This window comes from Uloborus diversus, chromosome 9 (genome assembly GCF_026930045.1).
Source record: "Uloborus diversus isolate 005 chromosome 9, Udiv.v.3.1, whole genome shotgun sequence".
NCBI classification, from domain to species: domain Eukaryota; kingdom Metazoa; phylum Arthropoda; class Arachnida; order Araneae; family Uloboridae; genus Uloborus; species Uloborus diversus.
This window is the reverse complement of record NC_072739.1, coordinates 77270317-77277173: the sequence shown is the minus strand read 5'-3', so window position 1 is coordinate 77277173 and position 6857 is coordinate 77270317. Positions and strand designations below refer to the sequence as shown.

The following is a 6857-nucleotide window of genomic DNA, read 5'->3' as shown; positions in this document are numbered from 1 at the left end:
ATGCCTCTTAAACCGAATCCCCTTAAGAGTTAAGTCAATCAAAAAGCATTTATGCTTTGAGTGACGTGAGTGTATAATACATCGTCAGGGGGATACCGACATATGCAGACCATGGTCAAAAATAAAAAGTTTGGGAAACTCTGTTTTTAGGTTAGGTAAGAATATCCAACTAAACTTCATCAATGGAACAACAACACGTTGATTTTTCTCATCATCAACTAATTAACGATATTTATAGGCACTCTCCTCTCATATGTTCTATTCAAGGGATAGTGGCCTCCTTCCTGGTGTATCTTGGACAAAGCGGCAGTCATTCTTCATCCTTGCGGCACAGGTGAGTAAAGGTGTTAATGTCCCATCGAAAACAGATTTTTCTGTTTTTATGCTTCTCAATACTGAATATGAACAGCACCAAGAGAGCTACTGTTTTTGAAGTTACAACTTAACATTTACCGCTGCTCAATGGCTGCAGCTAGGGCAGACTTATAAGCAATACCGAACAGCCCGGTTACAGCTTAAAGAGACCCTTATTTTTGGGTTCATCAGACTTTGAATAGCTATAATCAAGCTGCAGCAAATAACTTTAAAAAGCGTTGAGCATATCTTCATATTGGTACAAACCTCTCGCTTGTGTACAAAACTGTTTTTAGTTATCAGTGTGAAGATGCACTTATATGTGATTGCCTGCATCGCAAGTATGGGTCATTTCAGACTGATGAGTCCAAAATGAGAGCAAAACAGCAATCTCTGAATATTCCTTATTGCTTGCATTTCTAAATTTGTTTTGCTACATTTTTTTTATTTATTTATTTATTTTTTTTTCATGGTAGAAACTTAATCTGAAAATTCTCATCAATATTTTCCTACCTTTTGAAAGATTTCTTTTTTCTTATCTTATTCTTCGCACGATTCAATTGACTTATTTTAAAGCAATCGACGAATTGCTTATTGCTCTCACTTGACTAAAGTTGATGTTCCTATGATTTTTGGAGCCCGGCCTCTGTGAGCATCACGGCACCACCGTGCACCAGCCCCTGCAAGTGCTGCTCCTCTGGTCTTGGGCCTCCACGGGTGGCACTGTCCCCCGAAATCTGCTCCTCCTGGGCGGTGTCGTCTATGGCTTACACACAGGGTTGTGCACAGAAATTTTGGGGCCCGTCAAAAATGACTTTTACGGACCCCCCTCCGTAGTATTCACCGCTACGTCCCTACATATATTTCACTCCTCATTTTAAAATTTTTGGGCCCCTTTCAGGCTTGGGCCCGGGCCAACAAGCGTCCCTTCTCCTCGCTGTGCACGCCCATGCCTACACAAGCCTACACTCAAAAATCGCACGCGCGTCTACGCACACTAACACACGTAATTCTACACACACGCATGTAGCGCATCTACACACACGCATGCGCCTACACACGAGCACATGCCAACACACAAACTCATGTGCCTATACACACGCCACCACCCAGGAGGAGGGGCATAATTTAGGCCTCTAGAAGACCAAAGGACATGGACGCCACTGCTCAGAAGCAAGGCCGTATCCAGAAATTTTTTTCGGGAGGGGCCCGGATTAGCACATTGCCCTAACACACACACACATATCTATATATATAAAAATGGAGTTTGGTAAATTTGTTCCCTAAGATCTCAGAAACTACCCGGCAGATTTGGCTGAAACTTTCACCGTTTGGCCTTTTTGGTACTGGGGAGGTTTGTAGACCAGTTTGAAAAAATCCGATTGATAGTTCCTTTTTTATTCTAATTTGTCCAAATTTTCGCATAAATGCCCCAATATGACGTTGAATAAATACGTTCACATATTAAAATTATGTGTCCATCCAAAGCGCTTAATTTTCTGCTGAAGATGGCATCTGTTAGAAAGTTCTAAATTGTATGAAAAACGAGTCAAGAGCTTTTTTTGTTCCATGTTCGAAGGCTTTCCACAACCCAATTCATTATTTAGTGCATCATCTCAACTCCCAGTTCATAGTTAGAATTGTTGAATGTTTTTGTGTTTCGTCTGACTGTTTGAGGCTTTTCTCAAGTCAAATCTTAAAGTAACGTTTTTTCCCCAAGATTTGCTAATAATAACTAGATTTGGTTGATTATTTTCCATTTAACCGGAACTTTAGTGTAATTAATTATTTTTTTTATTATTTGTGCTGATTGAATTTTTTAATCATTATCCAATCTAACAGCAGAAACCTCGCCAAAATTTATGCAGAAAGATTTCAACAGCAGATGCATTTGGCAGTCTTTTCAACTGTCGCGATTTTTGAAGTCAAAGACTACGTAATAATGTTTGTCAGCTTTCACCATGTAAACAAAATATCGTCAAAGAATCTTTAAAAACTGTTTTTACTCTAAAATAATCCAGCAACTAAATTAGGCAAATCCATAAACAGCACAAAAACTTCTATTAATGTGACTTTGTGCGCAAATTCAAACCATCACCAAATTTTACTACTTTTTTTGGAAACATTTCGGATAAAATTGTTTAGCGCCATTTTATGGTGACCAAAAGTATCTTAGCATATGGCGACAATATCTCTTTAGGAAAAATTAGTAACATACCGTTTTACAAAGTAAGGAGGGGGAGCATTATCCAAGGTATCCCAAAACGATTTCCACAATAACTGAAATTTTCCAAAATATCTAAAGGAAGTTTAAGGGGATCACAGGCACGCGGATATATATTTTTTTAAACAGTTCGTTCTTCAATATACATACAGAGAAGGTAAGACTCCATGTAAAAAAAAAAAAGTATTAATGGATAAATCTTTTTAAACATGTGAAGTTTAATTTCATATTTCGGAAATTCTTTAAATTTGTATACGCTTAAATTTCGTGTTTTCGTTTCTAAATGAATACTATTTTGCTCTTTTTATTTACTGATACTTTAGTTTTATGAGTAAGGAAGAAGCTAGATTTTAAATCACGTCAAAATGGTGTGTTTTAAGTTCTTTCACTTAAAACAGAAAACAAATGCAAGTAAGGATTGTTTCTCATAATTATTGCTAACCCAGGCAACGCCGGGTATTTTTGCTAGTAGTATATATAGACACAACAAACGCATAAAAATGTTAACATGGAAGACTTTTGGTCTCGATTTTTAATGATTCCACTGTTTGGACGTTGTTATTTTAATTTCTTATTGTTTTTCTTATTCACCGTGTAGTGGTAAGGATAACAGGAGAGTGTCCCTTTAAGTCGGATGTAGAACATCCATAATTTCAGGGGGTCCGGGGTTTTTTCCCCCGAGAAATTTTCGAAAAAAAAATCTGTATTTTGAGGCCTTATATTAGGTAATTGAAACTACAAAAATATGAAAAAAAGAAAAACTAGGCAAACGAAGTCTTTTAAAAGTTATACATTCTTTTGCAAATCAAGATCAAACAAAATAAAAATTGCTTATTCGACAAATCATGGAACTTAAAGGACAGAGAGGAAACACGAGAGCGGAGAAAAGATAAGCTGCTGTCATCTGCTCATATCGGCTTTTAGTGAAATTTGTTTTTGATCACTCCGCCTATCCCCATTTTTTTTCATTAAATGCTCTACAGTATGAAAATTGTACAAAATAGTTTAAAAGAAATGGTGTAGACATTCAGAAAATAAGAACGGAAGAGGATCTTGCCATTGAGGCAGGAACGGATTCCTGCCATTTGGACAATTCATACTTTATTTTCTTGATAAGATACAAAATTGAAGACTTTTCAAGGAATTTCAAAAACTTAACTAATTTTCAAAGACTCTCGAACAGGGGAAATTATTTGAAGCTCTTTATTTACACTTTTCAAAAGTTGATTGCACAGTCTTACAAAATGATTATAACTTTGTAAGACACATCCGTTTTAAGTTAAAAATAAATGCAACGAAATATTTCTCGAAACAAACTTTTTTTTTTCTATCACAAGTAGTGCAGAAAATAAAAGAGAGTAGAGTAAGTGTTTTTTTTTTTTCTCATACTAAAGGTATTAACAGTATGCAGTAGAAGTGAGAAAGAAAAAACAAGCAATAACAAAAGAACTTCCATGATACTGAATTCGGCATTATATAAATGCAAGACAAGAAACATATCAGTCACAAAAATGATCTTGAAAATTATGCTACAAAAACGCGAAAATCGTGATTTTTGCATTTTTTACTCAGGATGTATCAAGGAGCTGAATTTGGCACATCTTGGTAACAAGATACTTGCCTAATCGGAAACTAGGGGCCCAGCCTTTGGGGAGTCCTCGGCTCGAAATCAGTACAGTGTAAGTTTTATGAGAGTTTTAGGGGGAGGAGGGCAGGGTCGTGCACAGAGGGGAGAAGGAACACCTGTTGGCCCGGGCCCGAGCTTAAATGGGGCCCAATATTTTTAAACCTAGGGTTGAAAATATGGGTAAACAATATGGAGCTTTTGTCGGATGTCTTTTCATCCATAAGCTCATTATTTTTGCATTGAAAAAGGCGTTCCCTGTAACGCCGAAACACGTGTCTGCTGTAATTTACAAATTTGTGCTTCTACTTACGTTGTTTGGTCTGACTTTAATATGGAGGGGGCCCAAAAAAAGCATTTGTGACAGCCCCAAAATTTCTGTGCACGCCCCTGGAGGAGGAAGTGCACAGAAGTCAGTTTGGTAGACTTGAAAAGTCTATCGAACTGACAAAGGGCCTGCTTTGACCGTGTACTGCCCTGAATTGAATTGGGAAAGAGAGCAGGAAGTCCTAATTTTCAGGTCTAAATTTCAAGTGTGCCTTGCAGAGCTAATGAGAACTAGAACTGCTTTTTCTGTATTTCTGCAAAATATTATAAATTTTGAATAGTAGCAAAATTGAGAATAAAAAAAAACTTTGTTATTTTCCTGACATTAGGAATTACCTTCTGTTTTACGGTACAAAACATTTCGGATTTCGGAGGGGGCCCGGGCCCGTCAGCCCCCCCCCCCCCTCTGGATACGGCCCTGCTCAGAAGGAGGGACATGCTCACTGAAGTTTGTTGTATGCTGGATGCTGTTTTTGTCAAGAGAATTGGTGTAAATTTTCCGGCGGACAAGAGCCGTTTGTAGAAACAATAAACCCAACGAGTTTGCACCTCGTGATTGCAAAAAAACATAATTTGAGTTCAAGACATTAAAATTCAAATTATTATTATTTTTCTTTTTTGATATTGAGTTAAATTTCTCGCTTTTCCAAATAAGTGTTTTTTGTTTTTCCCTTTTATAGATGGTGTGTGAATTAAGGAGAGGGTATCCAACTTTAAATTCTGGTACTTTTTCAATGAAATACAGGTAATACATTTTTGTTATCTTCCGTAAATAATTTCTAATATATTTCTCGTGGCTGCATTTTAATTCACATACGTACTGTAGACGGATATATTTATCAATCGAATGCTTTTAAGTAAAAGTTAGTTGAAAAATATTCGCTTTTTATAACTTTAGGTAGAACTCTGATGTAACAAATTTCAATAATATTGCATTTGAAACAAAATGAAGGCCTTTTTTTTTAAGTCTTGATTTTGCAAATCATTTAGCGAAATTCAGCTTCAAGTTTTTTGCTACTCATAATACGGCGACTCAAAGCCAGGAGTAAGGAAAGTATAGAAACAAAATAAAATGCAATGTGAGTTATTTTATTTTTTTTAAATGTTAAATCACAATATCAAACTCTTCAGACAAATCTCTTAGATATGTATATCTATTTCTCAATGTTTTGAACAAAAATTGTCAATTAAGTTGAGTCTATAGCTGTCCCATGTTTAGGAGATCCTAAACCTAACAGTCTTAAAATTTAGGACAGAATTACATCAGACTTTTTTTAAATTAACTTTTTAAGCTTAAATTTCACATTGTCTAATAAGTAGATAAAGATGAAGTTCGTTCCGTTTATATCTTAATTAATTAGAACTCAAAGTCTAACCGTTTCTAGTAGTGAACATTATAGGCTAAACTCAATTCAAGCATTAAGCTACGGAGAAAATGGTTTCTGGATACGGCGGTTACTGTACCTATTTTATTTCGTACTTTTTAGTAAAAACCAAGCTTACATAAAGTCTTTAAATTTAAAAATCATTTTTTATATGATAAATTTGCATTTGTAGAGTTGAACTCGAAAAAAATCAAAGTCATTTGTTGATATTTCAGTTTTACGTCGCGTCGTTTCACGTCAGTCCATTGGAAAACGTATGAACGTTTTTTTACTATACTTTGATGAGAGGATAAGACAATTAATTATACGGGGTGTAACGTTTTTATTTATTTCTTTCTTCCTTTTTTTTTCTTCTATTCTTGATAAAGTGAAGATTTTTCTAAAAAAAAACTCATTGCAATTTTCAACTCCGTAGGATTAACACAGTTGTACCGAATATTAGAGGATTTACAACAGCATTCCGGTGTTCTTCAACAAGTGTCCTGAACCCAGCGACGAAATGTACATTTCTTCAATAGGAGCTAACGAGAAGAAACCGACCAAAAGGATGGAACATTCCAGAATGATTTCCTTTTAACGATTAATATTTCTCCAGAATGATTTCCTTTTAACCATTAATATTTTCTCTATAATATAAAAAAAAAGTAACGTCAGCAAAATTGCGAAATGATGCTTGTGGCGTGCCTGCGTCATGAAGATCCATAGCATCTGCAGCTTTGAAATTTTGCACAAAATAACTTCAAGTTCTGGGGGTTTGCACCTCGGACCGCTTTTTTTTTTTTTTTTTTTGAATTTGTTTTATTGTAATTAATTTTTTAGGCTGAAATTTCACATAAATTGCCTATAAAGGGGATGAAAGATTCCCCACTACCTTTTACATTCTGTGTCACTAGAAATAGTTTTTTTTTTTTTTTTCTGCATCAGATTAAGCTTGTTCAAATTT

General features: G+C 35.5%; 1 long non-coding RNA gene across 1 annotated transcript; it reads left to right on the top strand.

Annotated features, from left to right (window-relative positions):
• The first annotated feature begins 266 nt into the window (after window positions 1-266).
• Window positions 267-6646, top strand: LOC129229671 (uncharacterized). Its single transcript, XR_008581111.1, has 3 exons — window positions 267-334; window positions 5210-5274; window positions 6330-6646. It is a non-coding gene; the product is annotated as an uncharacterized LOC129229671 (long non-coding RNA).
• The last annotated feature ends 211 nt before the right edge of the window (window positions 6647-6857 follow it).